Source organism: Pistacia vera, unplaced genomic scaffold, assembly GCF_008641045.1.
Source record: "Pistacia vera cultivar Batoury unplaced genomic scaffold, PisVer_v2 Contig158, whole genome shotgun sequence".
Taxonomy (NCBI): Eukaryota; Viridiplantae; Streptophyta; class Magnoliopsida; order Sapindales; family Anacardiaceae; genus Pistacia; species Pistacia vera.
Window position 1 is genome coordinate 58,074 of NW_022195663.1, and position 22,480 is coordinate 80,553.

At 39.5% G+C, this 22,480-nt stretch overlaps 1 pseudogene; it reads right to left on the reverse strand.

Annotated features, from left to right (window-relative positions):
* Window positions 1-1,737: 1,737 nt before the first annotated feature.
* Window positions 1,738-3,386, reverse strand: LOC116124914 (annotated as a pseudogene).
* Window positions 3,387-22,480: the final 19,094 nt, after the last annotated feature.

The window sequence follows — 22,480 nt, forward strand, 5'->3', positions numbered from 1 at the left end:
GGAAGAGCAGTTAAAAATGGTCGAAGAGAAAGTGGATAAGTGGGAGAGAAAGTTGTTAGGGTCGAGGAGGAAGTTGGTGGAGTATTGAAGGCAGTTGAAGTGCAACCTGGGCTGAGAAAAGAGAGCTAAAAGAGAAAGTTTTTGAAATCGCCTTACACCATACTAACACGTGGAATTAAGAGGAAAACAAAGAAACAAAGTGAGGAAGAAGCCAAAATTGAGGAGGTTGCTGGAGGCAGTGGGGTAGTTATAATGGAGGAGATTGAGGCGTGAGGCGAAGGAAGCGGGGATGTAGAAATGGACGAAGCGGGAGGAAGCGGGCAAGCAAAAATGGAGTCCACTGTCGATTTGTATAGGCCAATACAGGAGGAAAAGATAAAACCCTTCTATGCCTATTACAATGAATCTGGAAGTGATGCCCTTGTAAAGTGTAAGACGGGGATTATTCTCGGGAATGGTTTGGAGAGATTTTGACGATAGGCAAGTGGCTTCACGACCGGTCAGTTATTTTCGCTAAATTTTCCTTTTTTTTGCTTATTCTTTCCATGAGGTATTATATACTTATCATGTTGTTTTATTTGATGCAGCACATCGATGAGGTATTGGCATTGATGAGGCTACGACAAACCAGCAATGGTGATCTACTGTATCCCGATTGTGCCATCACCGATGTGGCCTTGTGCCAAACGTTGGTATCGACATATCGCAATTTATTGAAAAAGGCCATTGGTGCATCTCTAGCAAAATGAGCCAAACGAAAACGATCGGGCGCAGAAGACTTGGACTGCGTCCTAATGATTTAGGTTTGATGACAGGATGATGCAGTATGTAATGGGGGACAGGCCCAAATATGGCCACAGTTGGGCAAAGGTTAAGAACGTCTACTGCATCATCCTGATCAAGGAAATGCACTGGATAGCAGTTATCGTGCTCTTAGAGGAGAGGTTGCTGAAGATCCTTGACTGCAACCAAACAATTTGTCAAGACAGGCAGTTGGAGGCCGAGTTGGAGCCACTGTCCGTGTTTCCGCGACTGTTATGCGACAGCGGGATGTTTGACCACCTCGGTGATGAAGCATGACGGGAAAGGGGCCACTCAAGCGTGTTCCGTCCCAACAAAGAATCAAGGTAAATTTGTATAAAAACTAACTTACATAATACAATTGTGAAATAAGTTGATTCTAATGCTAATGTGCTCTTCCTATTGCAGTGTGATGGGGGGCATATGCCCTCAAATTTATTAGTTTGACATGACCAACACCCCGATGGACGGATTGAATAACGAAACAATGACCATCTTTCGGGAGCACTAGGCTGTTGAGTGCTTCCATGGGGAAATGGATCCGTTTTGAGTTACAACAACCCAATCAAAGGTTTTATTAGGGTTATAGAGAGCTTTACCACATAGACGGACCAGTGAACTTCTCAATCTTGCACTCCATAACTTGGGTTCGTGACAAAGAGAAATTTTGTAGGTGCTGGCAAACAATGAGATGGAACTTCTGAAACTGGCTTGGGCTATCAAGAGTAAGCTGCCCGCAAGGCATCTGCAATCAAGGCTGGTGGCCAGGAGGAGGCATCTGCAATCAAGGGTACTGGTAAGGCATGGTACCAAACAATGATCTCAGACAGTGTAAACCGAATTTGAAAGCTTCTCAAGTGGCGGATCTGTCAACATGCTACGGGTACCAGAATCCACTTCTTATAGTAACAAATTCATAACCCATAAGACAAGTAATTGCAATGACAAGTATATGGTCACAGGAATTTCAATCTACAACAGAGAAGCACACTACAGATAAAACTACATGCACCGACGCTAACCCTAACGTCGGTGCAATTCTAATACGTCGACGCCACCATGGTGTCAGGGTACATATACTATACCTCAACACCGCTGGCGTTGGCATAGTGATATTCCTCATACTTAGGCACAATGCATAAGAGAAATACCGACACCCTGGCCTCGGGCCGTAGAGGTTTGCCATACAAAGCTGCTATAACAAAGAGCTAAACTTAGACATAAAAACACACAATATTTAAAAGAAAGAACAAGGAAATAAAACCACTCACTCTCAAGGAAAATTACATAACTTTTGACATTGATAATAAAGCTGGATCTCTTATTCAACCCCCAACTTCTTTTTGAGCTCCAAAACAACTTCATAAACCTTGTGTTGATCACATAGAGACTTGGAAACACTGGTCTTTTGCATGCATCTCTTAGCCCAAGAGACAAGCTTTGGACACTCAGCTTCAAAGCTGAAGTTTCCCAGCGTCTCAAATGTATGAAAAAAGCTGTAGTAGGGAATGAGGGCCACATCTACAAAGCCAAAGGTGTCGCCCCCATAATAAGGCTTGTCTCCAAGCTCTCCTTCCAGCACTTTGAAGATCTCTATGAGTTCCTTCTTTGATGCTTCCTTCACTTCATGATCCGATGATGTCCCCAACATCCTTCCAGCAGGATAGATCTGCATTCATAATACCCAATTGTCAGAATATTTAAAGAAGATGTAAAATCATATAATAATTTGGAATATTTTGTCATAGCCTTTTCTTTGTCTATTCTTCTCGCTATAAACCTCCCTTGTATACTACTCGAGGGCTAAGGAGAAATATCGGTATTCCTCCGACGCCATCTGCCTGCGTTGGAGGAAAACTGTTACCCCGATGCAGGTATCAACCTCATACGCCGTTGCCCTGTATGGCCTCCGCGTATGGAGAAATACCAATATTCATCTGGCACATTTTGTCTGCGCTAGGTCCCAGCATCTGGTTTGGCGTCAGTGTATTTAAGAGTGCACCGATGCCAGGTCACGGCGTCGGGCTTGGCATCGGTGCATATAGGTCTTTTTGGTGGTTCTTACTAAATAATTTATGAGAACAAAGGAAATGTTTACTAACCTTCTTGTCGATGTAATCACCCCAAAATCTGGCATGAGGTCGGAGTCAAGGATGAGAAGGCAACAATGGAGATTTATGATTCCAAACCTCGTCGATGTACTCAACTATGATGAGAGATTCACAAATGGGTTTGCCCCTATGAATCAAAACTGGGATTTGCTTATTCACAGGATTCATTTTAAGAAGTAAAGGACTCTTGTTGCTCAAATCTTCTTCTCTTGATTCGAACTCAACTTCTTTCTCTGCCAAAGCTATCCTCACTCTCGTTGCAAAAGGACTATGCAACAAATCCAGTAAAACTACTTCACTTGCCATTGTTACACAAATCTAATAACACGATACTTATAGAACTGAATGAAATTAACTAAGGCAAAAACCAGTATTTATAGTCGAAGTTACTGATCATTATTCATTAAAGAATTTATCTTGATTTTCTGTGGTTGATTATAGTTCATCATTGCTTGCATCACCTTCTGCTCAAAGTCAACCATGGTTCTCTGTTAATTTCCTATAGGCCGAAAGATATTTGAGCCCCAATCCATTCTGAAAAGATAATTTCTACTCCTTTGTTTCGGAAACACCCAATATTTTCCCCAATATTAGTATTTGTCTATCTCATTTTCTATTTGACTAGCTTTGACCAAGAAAAATTTCAGTTACACCCTAATTTTCATTATTAAAAGAATGCATATTTTTTAAATTTATTAAAAAATAAATATTTTAAGAATAACTTCGCAAGGCTTTCGCATCCTTCTTGCGAAGCTCTCTAACATCAGTTGTCGCCTCTACAAAACCATTCTCAACCAACTCCCAAAGTTCTTGTGCAATAAAAAAGGTCTTCATTTTAATACTCCAGAATTCATATTTCTCTCTGTTAAATATTAGAATCAAGGATTCAGAGAGATTGAGAGTAATATTGTTTGACATAGTTGAAAAATCTTACACACAACTTCTGTCGAACACCTTCTGTGTACTAGAAAACAGCTTCCAAAAAAATTGTTCTGCTACAGCAAGCAACCTCCACAATTTCAATGCCCACCTTCAATCGACCATGGCACTAATACTACAATTGTTGGAAATTGACCTTCTATATTGCAACTCACGCTCAAACATGATACTTTGCAAAGTAAACGAAGTAGAGAATAAAACCGGATAAAAATATAAGAGAAGAAATTTGACGAGAAAATTTAGCTTATCGGCCATCCCAAGTTTGGATTTAAAAAAATGGCCTTGAAACTGTTTACCATTTTTTTTTTTTTTTTAGAGAAGCTGACGTGGCACAGTTAGGATCCATTAAACATATAAAATGGGTTAAAATAAAAAGATTAAAACATATAAGGACAAAATCATAATTAATGAAAGTTTTTAAAATTTGAAATTTGAAAAAAAGCCCCAACTATTCAAATCGCTTAATCGAAACCAATTAAGGCAAAAATCGATATCTTCAATCCCTAAACGCATCTGTGCAATTTTCGGCGATAACAGTCCACATTCCTACAAATTTTCAAACCCAAATTCAATCCCTAAAGCTTCTTCCTTTCTTAAAACAATGGCTGACATTCACAATGACGAAGAAAACCCAACGCCTCTTCGAATCGTAGAGTCCGGCGGCGCAAGCAGTTCAATGGCTGCTCCGGTGGAGGTTTCGATCAGTGAAGGTGTTCCAGCAGCGGAGATGACGGCGGCACAACAAGAGATAGAACAGGAGCAAAACGGTTCTGGCGAGGAAGAGGAGGCCGGCCAGAATTCAGGCGAGGAAGAGGAGTCCCGCGAGAGTTCAGACGAGGAGGAGAAGGCCGTCGAAGAAAAGGTATCGGTACTGTCGCTTAAGCGATGTAGGATCGCTTAAGCGATAATGTCCAAAGCATACTGAACATCTGATAAGAACTAAGATCGCTTAAGCGATCCTTTGTATCGCTTAAGAGATTGATGGCTTTTACTCTTGGTCGCTTAAGCAATTTAGGATCACTTAAGAGTAAAAGCAATGAATCGCTTAAGCGATCTTAGATCTGGCAGATGCTGATTCTGCCTCATAGAAGATCTCTTAAGCGATCTGTAATCACTTAAGAGTAAAAGAGTTGAATTGCTGAAGCGATACCTAGTATCGCTTAAGTGATCTTAGAACTGGCAGATGTTGATTCGGCCTCGTAGATCTCTTAAGTGATCTGTAATCGCTTAAGCGACCCAAAGTAAAAGGATTAATCCTTTTACTCTGGGTCGCTTAAGAGTAAAAGAGTTGAATCACTTAAGCGATACAAAAGCGATCTTAGACTGGCAGATAATTCTGCCTCGTAGAAGATCTCTTAAGCGATCTGTAATCGCTTAAGCGATCCAGAGTAAAAACGATTCATCCCTTTTACTGTAGGTCGCTTAAGCGATTATAGGTCGCTTAACAATAAAAGCGATGAATTGCTTAAGCGATACAAATGTTGATTCTACCTCGTGCAAGATCGCTTAAGCGATCTGAAATCGCTTAAGCGATCTTGCACGAAGCAGAATCATCTGCCCATCGCTTAAGCGATTCTTCCGGAGCGTATTTTGTCTATATTTGATTTGGTTAATTTTTTTTGGTGATATTCTGTTTATATTGATTATGCAAATTTTCCGGAGCATAAACTTCAGAGAGTATGGGTTGGAGTGTGTAAGCGATACAGTACCGTATTTCCCTGTGCGGGTGACAGTGAGGTCAAGTTAATGTGTTTTAATGAGAATAATGGGGATTTTATAGACACTGAGGAATGGTGAAAGGAGATTCAAAGAGACTTGTTTCAATCAATTTTGGGATATGGACACAAAATGGAAAAAGACATTCTGGGGGTCGGGAGTGCATTATATGTTGCTGCACTCAATAAAAAGCAACAAAAAGTACGAAATGTGGTTCGTGGTGGATGGAAAGCCACTACGTTTCGGGATGATGGAATATGCATTGGTGACTGGCTTAAGATGTGGGGAATTGCCAGGTGAGGTTAAGGCAAAAGGAATAAAGGACAGTCCGGCAGCCAAAAGGTTGGCTAACAAGGTTTTGGCGGGGAACACGTCTATTAAGGCTTAGGAATTAAAGGAAAGGTTAATAAATGATGAGTTTAACTATTCAGAGACGTTCAAACTGTGCTTGGTTTTGTTCTTGCATTCAATCCTAATGGCTGGTAACTCAACAAAAGCCATTGATATTGATTGGGTGATGTTTGTAAGCAACTTGAATTTCTTTAATGCTTATCCATGGTGACAACTATCATTTAAGCAAACCATGGAGTCCTTACAAGCAAAAGAGCTGGCGTCAAAGCACTCCCAATGGACGAAGAAGGGTAGAAAGGCCACGTACAATTTGTTTGGCTTCTCGTGGGCAATGCAGGTAAATATTAATAGCTTTTTGTTATATTTTTTTTAATATATGTGTTTGAATTATGATATGGACTGTTTTTTTACAATGTAGGCTTGGATGTTTGAGGCCATCCCTGTCCTGGCTAAGACAGGGGGGAGGATTAGGTCTTCTTCGGTTATGCAACAGACATTTCCTAGGATGTTGCAGTGGCAGGACCAGAAGTGTACCCATTGGGATTTTAAGCAAATAGAGATTGAAATTCAATCAGCTCGGGTAAGATTAAAGGATTAAGCTTTTGAATATGCACTTGCTTTAAAATGTCGCTTAAATCTAATTGATTTTGTTTCTTATTGCAGGGGGTTGTCCGTCCCTTCCTCACCGCTACTAGGGGTGAAGCGCAACAGGACTATGTCACATCTTTCCGAGCACTGGAGGATGAAATGGATGAAGGGATAAACCGCCTGACGTGGGAGCTACAAGGGGTCACACATGTGAGGGCAGTTGCAGGGCCACTGCTTGAGAATGTGGTTGACGCCGAGGAGGATGAAGCAGGAATCGGCGGGAGGGAGGAACAGGTTCGTATGCCTCAGCAAACTGGTACAACAAGTACCGCTTTGCCGAGGCGTGCGGGTCGAGAGAGTGAGGTGGTTGACCTCATAAACAGTTTGTTTGATAGTTTTACAATAGCTGTTTATGGCAGGTTTAATAGGATGGAAGAGCAGTTAAAAATGGTCGAAGAGAAAGTGGATAAGGTGGGAGAGAAAGTTGTTAGGGTCGAGGAGGAAGTTGGTGGAGTATTGAAGGCAGTTGAAGTGCAACCTGGGCTGAGAAAAGAGAGCTAAAAGAGAAAGTTTTTGAAATCGCCTTACACCATACTAACACGTGGAATTAAGAGGAAAACAAAGAAACAAAGTGAGGAAGAAGCCAAAATTGAGGAGGTTGCTGGAGGCAGTGGGGTAGTTATAATGGAGGAGATTGAGGCGTGAGGCGAAGGAAGCGGGGATGTAGAAATGGACGAAGCGGGAGGAAGCGGGCAAGCAAAAATGGAGTCCACTGTCGATTTGTATAGGCCAATACAGGAGGAAAAGATAAAACCCTTCTATGCCTATTACAATGAATCTGGAAGTGATGCCCTTGTAAAGTGTAAGACCGGGGATTATTCTCGGGAATGGTTTGGAGAGATTTTGACGATAGGCAAGTGGCTTCACGACTCGGTCAGTTATTTTCGCTAAATTTTCCTTATTTTTGCTTATCTTTTCCATGAGGTATTATATACTTATCATGTTGTTTTTATTTGATGCAGCACATCGATGAGGTATTGGCATTGATGAGGCTACGACAAACCAGCAATGGTGATCTACTGTATCCCGATTGTGCCATCACCGATGTGGCCTTTGGCCAAACGTTGGTATCGACATATCGCAATTTATTGAAAAAGGCCATTGGTGCATCTCTAGCAAAATGAGCCAAACGAAAACGATCGGGCGCAGAAGACTTGGACTGCGTCCCTAATGATTTTAGGTTTGATGACAGGATGATGCAGTATGTAATGGGGGACAGGCCCAAATATGGCCACAGTTGGGCAAAGGTTAAGAACGTCTACTGCATCATCCTGATCAAGGAAATGCACTGGATAGCAGTTATCGTGCTCTTAGAGGAGAGGTTGCTGAAGATCCTTGACTGCAACCAAACAATTTGTCAAGACAGGCAGTTGGAGGCCGAGTTGGAGCCACTGTCCGTGTTGTTTCCGCGACTGTTATGCGACAGCGGGATGTTTGACCACCTCGGTGATGAAGCATTGACGGGAAAGTGGCCACTCAAGCGTGTTCCCGTCCCAACAAATGAATCAAGGTAAATTTTGTATAAAACTAACTTACATAATACAATTGTGAAATAAGTTGATTCTAATGCTAATGTGCTCTTCCTATTGCAGTGCTGATTGTGGGGCATATGCCCTCAAATTTATTTAGTTTGACATGACCAACACCCCGATGGACGGATTGAATAACGAAACAATGACCATCTTTCGGGAGCACTAGGCTGTTGAGTGCTTCCATGGGGAAATGGATCCGTTTTGAGTTACAACAACCCAATCAAAAGGTTTTATTAGGGTTATAGAGAGCTTTACCGACATAGACGGACTCAGTGAACTTCTCAATCTTGCACTCCATAACTTGGGTTCGTGACAAGAGAAAATTTTGTAGGTTGCTGGCAAACAATGAGATGGAACTTCTGAAACTGGCTTGGGCTATCAGAGTAAGCTGCCCGCAAGGCATCTGCAATCAAGGCTGGTGGCCAGGAGGAGGCATCTGCAATCAAGGCTACTGGTAAGGCATGGTACCAAACAATGATCTCAGACAGTGATTAAACCGAATTTGAAAGCTTCTCAAAGTGGCGGCATCTGCAAGCAATGCTACTGGCAAGCCATGGTACTAAACAATGATCTCTGACAGTGATTATACCAAACTTGAAAGCTTCTCAAAGTGGTTGAGGATTTATTCTGTTTTGGCACTATTATGAATGATTTTAAGTTTAAACTTTCAATTCATTGATGCCTCTTACATTTTTATTTGTGATGGATTAGATTGATATAAATGACTTCATTTTGCTGCTTATTCTTTTTGGATCTAGGAGGAAAATGATTCTGCCTTGGAATGTATCACAATCACAGTTATTTCAAAATTACCTCTATAAAGACAGATCATTACATAATTCAAGAGAACTGTAGGATTCTTCTCTTTTTCTCATGATCGATTAAGCGATATATGAGCGACTACATATATCTCTTAAGCGACCAACATTTTTCCCCAAATGATCGCTTAAGAGATCTTAACTGGCTTAAGCGACCAAGTTTGAAAAAGAAGAATCGCTTAAGAGATACAATGGATCGCTTAAGCAATTCTTCATCTGGGCAGATGCGTCAGAAGTGATCACTTAAGCGATCAAAGATCGATTAAGCGATCATGATTAAAAGCAATTCATCGCTTAAGTGATCCTATAGGATCGTTTAAGCGATCACAGAACTAGGCAGATCTGATTCTGCCCAGTAAGAAATCGCTTAAGCGATCCAAGATCGATTAAGCGACCAAGAGTTAAAGTGATTATCGCTTAAGCGATCCAAGTGGATCGCTTAAGAGATCATAGATCTTGGCAGATTTGATTCTGCCCTGTATGAGATCGCTTAAGCTATCTAAAATCGCTTAAGCGACCAAGAGTAAAAGCGATTCATCGCTTAAGCGATCACAGAGGATCGCTTAAGAGATCCTAGATATGGGCAGATTTGATTCTGCCTCGGAAGATATCGTTTAAGTGATCATAAATCGCTTAAGCGACCAAGAGTAAAAGCGATTCATCTCTTAAGCGATCCCAGAGGATCGCTTAAGAGATCCCAGAGGATCGCTCCAGAGATCCTAGATCTGGGCAGATTTGATTCTGCTTGAGAAGAGATCGCTTAAGCTATCTTAAATGGCGTAAGCGACCAAGAGTCGTCGAGATGTGTGACAACGGCCTACAAACGTCTCATCGGTGGTAATTCACCGATGTGGCTTTTTTTCACTAGATCGATGTTGGATCTCACCGGAAAAGGCCACATGTGGCCGTCATAGACGGCTAAAGGAAAGGCCACAATGACGACCACATCTGGCCTTAAAATACCAGATCTACGGCAGATCTTGCCGTAGATCTGGTCTTTTTGGGTAACATCCGTGATCGATGTGACCGCTGTGCGTCATAATGCACTTTTCTGGCTAGATGCCGGCGTCGATATGGCCTTTTCCGATGGTGATATTTCGGTAGGTGGGGGTGTATTTGATTATTAATAAACTTAAGAGGCCTAGAAGTAAATAAAAATATAAGCTAATATTTCTAAATAATTAAACAAACAAACATTTTTGAAATATGGATACGAATATTTAACCAAACGCACCCTTTATGTTATGAAGAATGAAGGATAAGATTTGTTTACTATTTATGATATCGCGTACACCCTAAAGGCATTTTATTGCTCGAAGTTTTAACATCTTTATGTTCGGAGAAAAGAAGAACCATATTTGTTCCGAGAACTTGCATGGTTACCTAGTTCTCTTGAACCCTATATATTTAATATAGACGGCCACATTCTACACCATATATGTTTGATATAGATGTAAAAGAACTAAATGTTTAATTAAAATATAATAACGGTCATATTCCACTGAACGAATCGTACACCTCAACCCTAAAGCCATTTTATTGAAGCCAGCTCTAACTCTGCAAAACCATCTGCACAAGCAAAAACCGTCTTCTTCTTTATCCATATCTCAACCCTAAAGCCATTTTATTGCTCGAACTCTTAACATCTTTGGTTTGACGATTCGATCAGTGAACCATGACCGTTATTAGATTTTTATTAAATATATAGTTCTTGTACATCTATATCAAACATATATGGTGTAGAATGTGGCCGTCTATATTAAATATATAGGGTTGAAGAGAACTAGGTAACCATGCAAGTTCTCGGAACAAATATGGTTCTTCTTTTCTCCGAACATAAAGATGTTAAAACTTCGAGCAATAAAATGCCTTTAGGGTGTACGATTTGTTCAGTGGAACATGACTGTTATTCTATTTTAATAAAACATATAATTCTTTTACATCTATATCAAACATATATGGTGTAGACTGTTTACGTCTATATCACACAATTGCCAATAACTAACAATTTTATGTACGGAGTCATAACTGTGCAAAATCATTTGCACAAAAAATCTAGTTTTAAGGTGCATGATAGCTTAAGCGATCACAAATGATCGCTTAAGCGATATGACTCATCGCTTAAGCGATTATGCTCTTTTTCGCTTGGTCGATTAAGCGATCTTCATCGCTTAAAGCGATCCATCATGATCGCTTTTTTGGCTTGGTCGATTAAGCGATCCTGCATCGCTTAATCGATCATGTTATGGGCAGATTCAAATCTGTTTTAAGGTGCATGATCGCTTAAGCAATCCGTGATATCGCTAAAGCGATTCCTGTCTTTTTCGCCTGGTCGATTAAGTGTTACTGGATTCGCTTAAGTGATCATGTGATGGGCAAATTCAATCAGCCCAGGGGCATGATCGCTTAAGCGATCAGTTTTATCGTTAAAGCAATTCCTCCCTTTTTCGCTTGGTCGCTTAAGCAATCATGTGATGGACAAAATAGTCGGTTTTAAGGAGCATGATCGCTTAAGCGATGAGTCATATCGCTTAAGCGATCCTGTATGAACAACCCTTTGTCACTTAAGCGATACACTTAGTCGCTAAACGAGCATGGGCAATACATACTTTTCCATCTTTTCTCCTGAATTTTGACAAACTAAAATTACCAACACATATTAATTCTATACTTTCTCCTCAATTTTACAACCTAATTCCAAACTAAAATCAACAACAAATATTTAGGCCATGTAATAAGAAATATAAAGAGTGATTTATTAAAGGTAACAATAAAATTTATAACATCAATAATTGAAAACAATAACTCATCAACGGTTGGCCTTGGCAACTCCCTGAATTTCATCCTTCTTCGAACCTAATTTTCTGGATCTACATGTAATTGCTTTTGGCAACTGCTTCTCTTGTGGCCAGGTTGCTTGCAAATTGAGCACTTGTTCATCTTCCGAGGAACCTCAAAGGCTGATGGAATACGCTTAACTCTTTTTCTCCCCTTTGCTATCTTCTTGAATGGCGGGTGGATAATAATGTTAACCACCTCTGGCAGCACTACCCACTGCTCTTCTGGAGGCACCAGATATATCGTTTTTGAATAAGCTAGCATGTAATGATCTGTCATATAGAGAGGGGAGCAAAGTTCCATGTAAATTCTTGAACCAAAATCCGGCTTCCGTTGGTGTTTCAGTGCTGCCAGTGCATGAGGACAAGGTAAACATTGAATGTCAAACACTTTACAGCTGCAAGTTTTTCTAACAAGGTTAATTAGAGCATTCGGACCATACCCACGCACAGTGAACTCTTGAGCATTAAGAGGATAGGCAAACAGTGTATTTGACAGTTCTATACGTTCTCGCAATAATTTTTCAGCTGACGGAACAAGGGTTGTAGTAAAATTATCTGACTCCGTACGACGCTTATGGAACCACCGCGACAGTGTCCTTTGGATTGCATCAAAAAGTGCAACTATTGGAAACTCTCTTTCTATTAACAACTTCGAATTTATGGACTTGGCTATGTTCGTGGTCATGACATCAAACCTTCTTCCAGGAAAGTAAGCTCTACTCCATCGCTCGAAACCAACGTCATGCTCAAGATACTTAGCAACTCTATCATCCTTGATTCAGATTTGCTAGAACTGCTCCTCAAACGCATCAACCCGATAAGCTTTTGCTACCATGTAGTATGTCTGAAAGAGGCCAGCACACTTAAACTTTTGTTTTATGTTCTCACCAAGGTGCCTCATACAGAATCCGTGATGTGCTTGACAGTAAATAGTGGCAATCCCCTTCTTTATAGAGTTGTGCCTATCAGATATTATGCACAACTCGTCAGTGTCAAGCACTATCGTACGTAACTGCTGAAAAAACCAAGTCCACGACTCGTCATTCTCAGAGTCAACCACACATCATGCAACAGGATATGTGTGATTCTCGCTGTCTTGTTCAGTGGCCACCAACAATGTACCTCTATACTTTCCCATCAGAAAGCAACCATCAACAGCCAACAAAAAAATATTTAAACATCATATTCCTGTCCCACTTCAAAGCCGTCTTACTACCTTGGTTTGTCAACTCAAGCATATAACGGTACACTTCTAATACTGCGTACCCGTGTTCTGGCGTGCCCCTCACAAAATCTTGTGCATGTTGTCTCCCTTTCCAGCATTTCCAGTAACTAACAGCACATTCCAACTCTGTGCGCACAAGTCTCTGAATGTCTTTAGGTGATGGACCTTTCCCTTTAATGAACCGACTTGACAAATTGTCCAATAACATCAGTGGACGCTTGTCGATGCTCACCTGAAATATGTCCCAAACCACAAGTGTGCTCACGGGTATATGTGCTAAGCATAAATTTTTTCAACTCCGCCAACCTTCTACAATAAATCCGCCACTTGCACTTTCAGTCACGACATGCAACCGTCACACCGAATGAATTTGACTTTTTGGTGATGAACTCAAAATTACCTCTCACGGCAACAAGTTTTAGCTTCACTTCCTCTTTGTTTTCAAATAAATACCCTATGTACAAATCCAATCCATCCGTAAAAACATGAGCTAATTCACTACTACCTCCAATTGCCCTCTCTGAACCTGCATAAACGACCATGGTGTTCTCTTCCTCACAATCTACGTCTTCTGCATAATCTGTATTTAAAGGAATCTCTACATCTGTGGGAACATCTACGGGGTCCTCCTTCTCAACATTTTCATTCTGCCCCCCATCACCAACCTCTTCTACGGTTTCCTCCTCACCACCCAATTCACCGTCTACTCTTGATTTTTCAACTAACAAATCAATGGCCTCGTAGTTCAAATTAAAACCAGGCAAATCTCAGCCTACTTCCTCGTTATCCCTTTCCTTTGAACCAATTTTCGAACGGTTTTTCTACAAGAGAAACCCTTAAAATCGGCCTCGAACCATTATCGGCCACATCAATCATATATAACTTCACACTTTCATCTGACTTTAATATAACAGGAAGTACCTTATAATATTCAGGAACTCTGCTTAAAACATACTTCACAACTATATCACTACGCGAGCAACTCAAATTACCTCTTCTAATTATTTCATCAATCAACTCATCAAAACAACCTCTGTGCTCACAGCAATTGGTATAGCTTCTTTGCTCTTCCCAATCCACTGCCAGCTATGTCCTTCCTCCACCCACTCACCAAAATATTCAACACCCAAAACAACTTGTCCCATGTGTAATAATAGCCAACTACCTGTAATGCAAGAAAAANATCAAAACTAACCTCTGTGCTCACAGCAATTGGTATAACTTCTTTGCTCTTCCCAATCCACTCCCAGCTACGTTCTTCCTCCACCCACTCACCAAAATATTCAACACCCAAAACAACTTGTCCCATGTGTAATAATAGCCAACTACCTATAATGCAAGAAAAAAAATATTCTTAAATGTTGTACTAAGGGTTCAAATTTTTTAAAAAGAATCTACATAGTCGCTTATATGGTCTGTTGTATCGCTTAAGCGATCATGGTTATTTATACTGGATCGCTTAAGCAATACAGTAAATGATCTTATGTCATTTACTGATCGCTTATTTATACTGGATCGCTTAAGCAATACAGTAAATGATCTTATGTCATTTACTGATCGCTTAAGCGATCTGCTCCTATACACCAGACTTTTACCAGATCGCTTAAGCGATCTATCTGCTGCATACCTGATCGCTTAAGCGATCTATCTGCTGCATACCTGATCACTTAAGCGATCCATCATACCCAAAACACATTTTCAGTCATCTCCACCTACAATCGATTCCATCATACCCAGAACAAATTTTCAACAAATTTCACTCATTTCAACTTGCATTACATCAAACACAACCCAACAACCTAAACAACTAAATCAAAATCATAACCCAAACCCCATCCATTATTAAATCTTTGTAAATCTAAATATAAAATGTAAAAAGGAGATACACATACTTAGACAAAATGTCAGGAGGAGGAGGAGGGGGATCTTTGGCGGAGAAGATGTTAATGGTGGCGGAAGAAGAAAGTGTTAATAGCGGAGGAACAAGAAGATATAGAGGAATGAGGAAGAAGAAGATGTAGAGGAAGGAGGAAGAAGAAGAAGATGCAGAGGAAGGAGGAAGTAGAAGAAGATGCAGAGGAAGGAGGAAGAAGAAGAAGATGCAGAGGAAGAAGAAGATGTAGACGAAGCTAAGAAGAAGAGAAGAAGATGCAGAGGTAGAGATGCGTTAATGGCGGGAAGGTGTTTTGGTTTGTTTGCAACAATTTCGGGTTTGTGGGAATATAGTATAATTTTGAAAAGATTACATAATACTTCATTAATCCTAATTAAGCACTAATTACCCTTAATCAATAATATAGTATTAATCCTAATTAAGCACTAATTACCCTTAATCAATAATATGGCTATTTAGTTAACACTTTAAAACTTGATAGCCTTTTAATTAAATGCAAACTTGAGATGGCCTTTTAATAAACTGCCCCTCTTCGTTTTCTACCTTCCTAGTTGATCTTAGAGATTTAATAAGGAAACCTGAAGTTTATGGCATAGTGACATATACGCATGCAGTTGTTTGCGGATATGTATGCACCACTTCATTGTGAAAGCTATAGCGTTTTCTTTAAGGATCTTCAACACAATATCATGGACTCACTGCTCTGTTTTAAAATAGATGTGTAATAAAAGGCAATAATGGTTGCTTTCTTCTCTGTCTTCCTTTATCGTTTTCACAATGTAACTTGCATACCCAGAGATGGGTGATGTGATATGGAATGCTATATTTCCTCCCAATCAAAGATATCATACACATGCCTAAATATAAATAAGGCTAATTACTGATTTTCTGTAATTGATTGATTTCCATTCTTATTGTGTAGTAATTACATTTGATTACATTCATTTTATTTACTCACAGATTATTGCATAAATACATGGTTGTAAAACTATAATGATATATACAAAAAGTATTATTCTTCTCTTCTCTATTCTTCTCTGGCATTTTCTAGCAACTTGATTGCATCTCTTGTCTCTTCCAATTTGGTTTCTGACATGGCATCAGAGTAAGCAACCTAGTCCAGCTTCCGCCAAACAATCCTCTCTAGCCAAGTTTTCCAGAACCTGCAAAACGAAGACACTCGGATTAGTTTATCTCTCTTCTAAAAAACCACTCAATCTACAGATTGTAATTGAATGGATTCAACCAACACACCACCCACACTAGAACACAGTATCAACAACCTAGCTACCACAACCACAAATGAGCCCATAACACAACACTTAGACCAAGCCTATCTCCAAATCAGTCCACCTCACCAAGATCCAATCAGTGGATCAGACCCAAATTTAGGCCCAGCTCACCAAACAAACCAAACCGTTTCAAACCCATTCGAGTTCACGGGTCAAAATGTTAACCCATCGGGTCAAAATGTTAACCCATCGGGTCAAAATCCCTACCCGATATTCCAAATTGTCCCAACCACTACCAATTGGCTAGAACCAGGTGATCCCTTTTACTCGTCGGTGTCTGATGGATTCGAAATTGTCCTCGTCAAGCAACCACTCACGGGATCCACCAATTATGCAACATAGGCCAGAGTTTTTTGGCGAGCGTTAATCACAAAGGACAATGAGGGGTTCATTGATGGCACCCTTCCCAAACCAGTGGACAGTACCCTTCTCAAATACTCAACACACTCGTTCGTGCATGGATTAGCAACTCCTTGACCCAGGAGATTGCCACTGGCCTTCCACAAATAGAGAATGCTCAAGAGATATGGAACAATATTAGGGAGATGTACGACCATCTTAACCTTGTAAAGCTTTTCACTTTGCGGCAAAGTTTGGCCGACATCAAGCAAAACAATCTCTCTGTCACAACTTATTTCAATCACCTTTCAGTGATTTGGAATGAATTGGATGCCGTCGCAGAACTGATTGAGGCACCAACATCGATTCTTCAACAGATCCAAAAGGTAAATGATCAAGACCGTTTAATACATTTCCTAATGGGTTTAAACGAAAGTTTTTTTGCCATTTAGAACATAGATGTTAGCAACATCACCGTCGCCATCTCTCCGACGAACTTATTAGTTGGCCGTTCAAGATGAGAGTCAAAGGCTGACCACCCAAGACTCTCACCATGGTGTTGCACCTACGACCTTCACCATCACTCCACAAGGATGGCAGCCGCAGCAGAAAAAGACAAGTTTACCGTCTGATGAGAGAAGAGAAATGGGTAAGGGCAACAATGAAGAGAGGCTAGGGGTTTCTAAGGGAGAAAGAAAAAATTTATATAAAGGCTTGAATGGTTCATATCAGTCCATCCAATCTAACGGCCAAAAATCCTTAGCCCAAAATCACCACACAAATGGGCATATTTTTCATCATTCCACTGGCCATTATTTAAGCAATGGATCCACTAATGGGTTTAATGGGCTAGAAACCTCTAAATCTGGGAAAAAGGGGCAAATTATGGTGTGATCATTGTCGAAGAAGAAATCACACCCGTGCTACTTGTTGGAACTACACGGACACCCTCAAAATCAAGATAGTGGGAATTCGGTGGCAAATCAAGTGGTTTAAAATTCTAGAAATGGAAATTTAGCACCCGTAATCAGCCCGAATCAATACCAACATATACTCTAGCTTCTCAATCAAATTCTTCGGGCAAATATGGCATCCTATGCAGGTACATCTTATTGTTTTAATTTTATCAAAGATGATATCTGGATAATTGATTTAGGAGCTAGTGACCACATTGTGTGTAATCCTAAACACTTTTCTCACACATCCACATTTCGTATGCCTAATAGGACCATTGCCCCAGCCACACAGCTAGGAACCATCCACCTTACAAAGCATTTAGTTCTTAAAAATGTTTTGTTCGTTCTAGCTTTTCGGTTTAACCTTATATCTGTTTCCAAAATTTGTCAAGATAACAATTGTTTTTTAAAATTCTTCCCTAACATAGGTGAATTTCAAGACTGTTTGACTGGGAAACAAATGGGCTCTAGTAAAATCCATAGTGGTCTTTATTATTGGATAAGAGATTCTGTTGAAAAACCTCAAAATTCCATAACTTGTATTACGAACAATAAGCTATCTCATTTTAATACAAATCTCAATAAAGATTCTTTTATTATGCATCAACAATTGGGTCATAGTACGTCTATTCCTCAACCTTCTTTTCCCATATGTCCTCTTGCAAAATAACCAAGACAAAAATTTCCCACCCACACTACTAACACTACACGCATTTTTTCCCTAATTCACATAGACATCTGGGGACCTTACCACACATCCAACCATGATGGGTCTAGATATTTCCTAACCATCGTTGATGATTTTTCCCATGGGACTTGGGTATTTCTCATGCAATCCAAAACTCAAACACTCACCCATATTAGGAATTTCCTATCCATGGTCCAAACACAGTTAATCTCTCAGTTCAACGTATTTAGACTGATAACACCCGTGAATTTTTTTAATTCTCACTGCTCATCATTGTTTCCTCACTTGGTATTTTCCATGAAAGTTCTTGTGTCTTACCCCTCAACAGAATGGCCTAGTTGAACGGAAACACAAACACCTTTCAGAAGTCACTTGTGCCCTCAAACATCAAGCCAATTTACCAATTTCCTTTTGGGGTGAATGTGTGGTCACAACTACTTACCTGATCAATCGGATGCCCACTTGAGTCCTAAATGGTAAGACTCCATATGAACAACTGTTTGGCAAGCCACCAAAGGTTAATCATCTTCGCGTATATAGGTGTTTATGTTATTCTGCTAACATTGAGGCTCATGATAAGTTTAGCCCTCAAGCAACTTGATGTGTCTTCATGGGTTATCCTATGCATAAAAAATGGTATCGGTTATATGATCCAACTAAGAACCGATTCCTAGTTTCTCGTAATGTTGTATTTCATGAAGATAGCTTTCCTTTCATGAAGAACACTACTACAGTCGACATTGATCCTCCGTCACAGTTTCCATTTCTGGAAGATGATCCCTTTGGTCCTTTGTTTACCATCAATCTTGTACCTACTCAAGAGTCCTCTATTGATATCGGCTTCTCTCCCACCAGTACAGAAAGTCCTCCCATTGGTAATGCTTTAGAACCTCTTGAGATTTCTCCTGTACCCCTTGAGATTTCTCTTGAACATTCACCTTTGGTTCTTGCACCTGCTCTAAGATGGTCTACTCGACCCCCTTTCTGGACAGTTGACTATGTTTGCTCTAGCATACAAACTACATCAAGTACCTTTTACCCTGCTTCAAATTATGTCTGTTATGACCGTCTATCTCCTGCCCACAGGATATGTGTTAATGAGATATCTAATAGTCAATAACCTTCTTGCTATTCTGAAGCTGTCCTACATCCACAATAGCAATAGGCCATGGCTGATGAACTACATGCCCTTGCTCAGAATCACACCTGGGATATAGTTCCTCGCCCATCTCACAGAAAACCTATTGGTTGTAAATGGGTATACAAGATTAAACACCGTGCTAATGGCTCCATCAAAAGGTACAAGGCTTGCCTTGTAGCAAAAAGGTTCACTCAACGTGAAGGTTTTGACTACCAAGATACCTTCTCACCTGTGGCAAAACATGTTACTGTTCGAGCTTTCTTATCAGTGGTTGCTATCCGAGATTGGTCTCTACATCAAATGGATATCCACAAGCCTTCCTTCATGCTGACCTTCATGAGGAAAATTACATGAAACTACCTCCCAGACTTCGCAGCCAATGGGAGAATAATGTATGTCGCCTATGCAAGTCTCTTTATGGTCTAAAACAGACATCTCGCCAATGGAATGTAAAATTCACAAAGGCCCTCACAAGTATAGGTTTCACCCAATCTAAGCATGACAATTCCCTTTTCTCATGGCGAAAGGGTACTTCATTCATTGCTCTCATCATTTATGTAGATGACATCCTAATCATAGGGAATAATGAGATTGCCATTAGTACTTTGAAAAAGCACCTCAACATACATTTTCGCATAAAAGACTTGGGGGAACCAAAGTACTTCTTAGGGATTGAGATAGCCAGATCTTCAGCATGAATATCCCTTAGCCAAAGAAAATATGTCCTAGAACTTGTATCAGATTCTGGACTCTCAGCATGCAAACCCAGTGTCATTCCCATTGAACAAAACATCAAACTCACAACTCAACAGTATGATAATAAGACTTCACCCTTAGTAGAAGATCCTCCGTTACAAGATCCATCTCATTATCAGAGACTTGTGGGAAGACTCATCTACCTCACAATGACACGACCAAATATAAGTTATGTTGTTCACATCCTAAGTCAATTCATGCATGACCCAAAACAATCACATATGGATGCTGCCATAAAAGTCCTCAAATACCTGAAAGTTGTCCTGGCTTAGGACTTCTTCTAACATGAGATGGGAATTTAGACATCACATCATATTGTGATTCAGATTAGGGAACATGTCCAATAACGAGAAGATCACTCACATGATTCTGTATAAAAATTGGCGGGTCGCTTATTTCCTAGAAAACCAAGAAACAATCAACAGTGTCTCTTTCCTCAGCAGAAGCAAAGTATAGAGAAATGGCAAAAACATGTGAAATTGTCTGGATTCTTGGATTACTCAGAGATCTAGAAGTCTAGACAGAGAAACCAGTCATCCTATACTGTGACAACAAAGCCGCCAATGACATCGTAGCAAATCCTATATTCCATGAAAGGACAAAACATATAGAGATTGACTATCACTTTGTGAGAGAAAAGATACAAGAAGGAATGATCGAAACCATGCAAATTCGAACTGCGGAACAACCAGCAGACATCTTCATGAAACCACTATGCAGTCGTCAACATTCATACCTACTTCACAAGCTTGGAATTTTTGACATCTACAAATCACCAGCTTGAGGGGGAGTGATGTGATATGGAATGCTATATTTGCTCCCAAGCAAAGATATCATACACATGCCTAAATATAAATAAGGCTAATTACTGATTTTCTATAATTGATTGACTGATTTTCTATAATTGATTGACTTCCATTCTTATTGTGTGGTAATTACATTTGATTACATTCCCTTTATTTACTCACAGATTATTGTATAAATACATGGTTGTAAAGCTATAATGATATATACAAAAAGTATTATTCTTCTATTCTATATTCTTCTCTGGCATTCTCTAGCAACTTGATTGCATCTCTTGTCTCTTCCAATTTGGTTTCTGACAATGGGATTGATCAATCATTACAATTTACAGAGAAGTGTTAACAAATAGAAGATATTAAAAAAATAAAAATAGTCTTTCTTTGTTCTAGCAATAAATGAAAGGTGGAAATTAAAGATATTTAAGTTATGGATGGCCTCGTAGGAACATTTTTTTTTCTTTTCAAGTAAATAATATCATTAAAAGAGAGAAAAAAAGTACAGAGAAACCATAAAAAAACCGACCATCCTACCTCAAGATAGACCTTGGGATACGAAAAAAAACACAAGTCTTATAGATCAAAAACCTATTCTCCTCTTGTTTGTTTATCTTAAGCATGCAAAGTATATAAAACAAGAGGAGAGGAGCAAGCAAATGTGCATAAAGACAGACATTTTACATGCACTGGGAAATGATCAAAAAAAAAAAAAAAAAAAAACCTAAACAAGCCTAAGAACAACTATACAACAACATCATTCCTATCTCAGGACAAGTCTTGGGAAGTTATGTATGCATATATGAATATAATTAAGAAAGCTGCATAGGAAAGAAAAGTAATTAGCTAGGTTTAATTTTATTAAATAAGTTTAAAATGCTGTGATACATCTACGTATTGGGGCAAATAGAAAGGGTTCGAGTGGAAATTTTGTAAGTCCAAATATTCAAATAAGAAATCCTAATAGGAATTGCACTTTCAACTCAACTTTTTTGTCTGCCATAAGAGTAAAGCTGCACTTTAATTCAATGGCAGACATCTTTAATTCATGTCAAATTTGTCTGCCATTGAATTATAGCTTCTTCATATGTTCTCATTAGTTGGACTGTTTGAGCTAGTTATGATAAAACCTGTGAAAATCATGTAGGTGAAAGATGCTCATTATTCCCACTGAATATTGCTTTCAAAAAGATAGATTTGCAGCTTCAAGTGAATAGGTGGATGGATAATAAAGGATATAAACATTGGAGAACTGAATTTAATTTAAATTCAAAAAATTTCTAGTCCTATAATAAGACCAGGCATGTGCTACTTAAATTTATACATCTGCCGAGTTTGTTTCGCATAACTAATAGAAGTGAGATTAGAACCAGATTTACTGTTTGGGTAGAAGGTTAATCCTTGTTAGAAAAAATAAGACAAAATGATCTAGAATGAACACAAGATTAGAACCAGATTTATGGCCCGTAAATTAGTATTAATGCGTCTGGTCAAGAATTATTTGTTTCTAAATACTAACTACTAATTATAGCGCTATATTTAGTAAACTTAAATTTGGTCAGCTATTAATTTCCTGCTAAAGCAATCCACAAGATTCTCCAACAAATCAAATCAAATTGGCATATCCTACCATAGT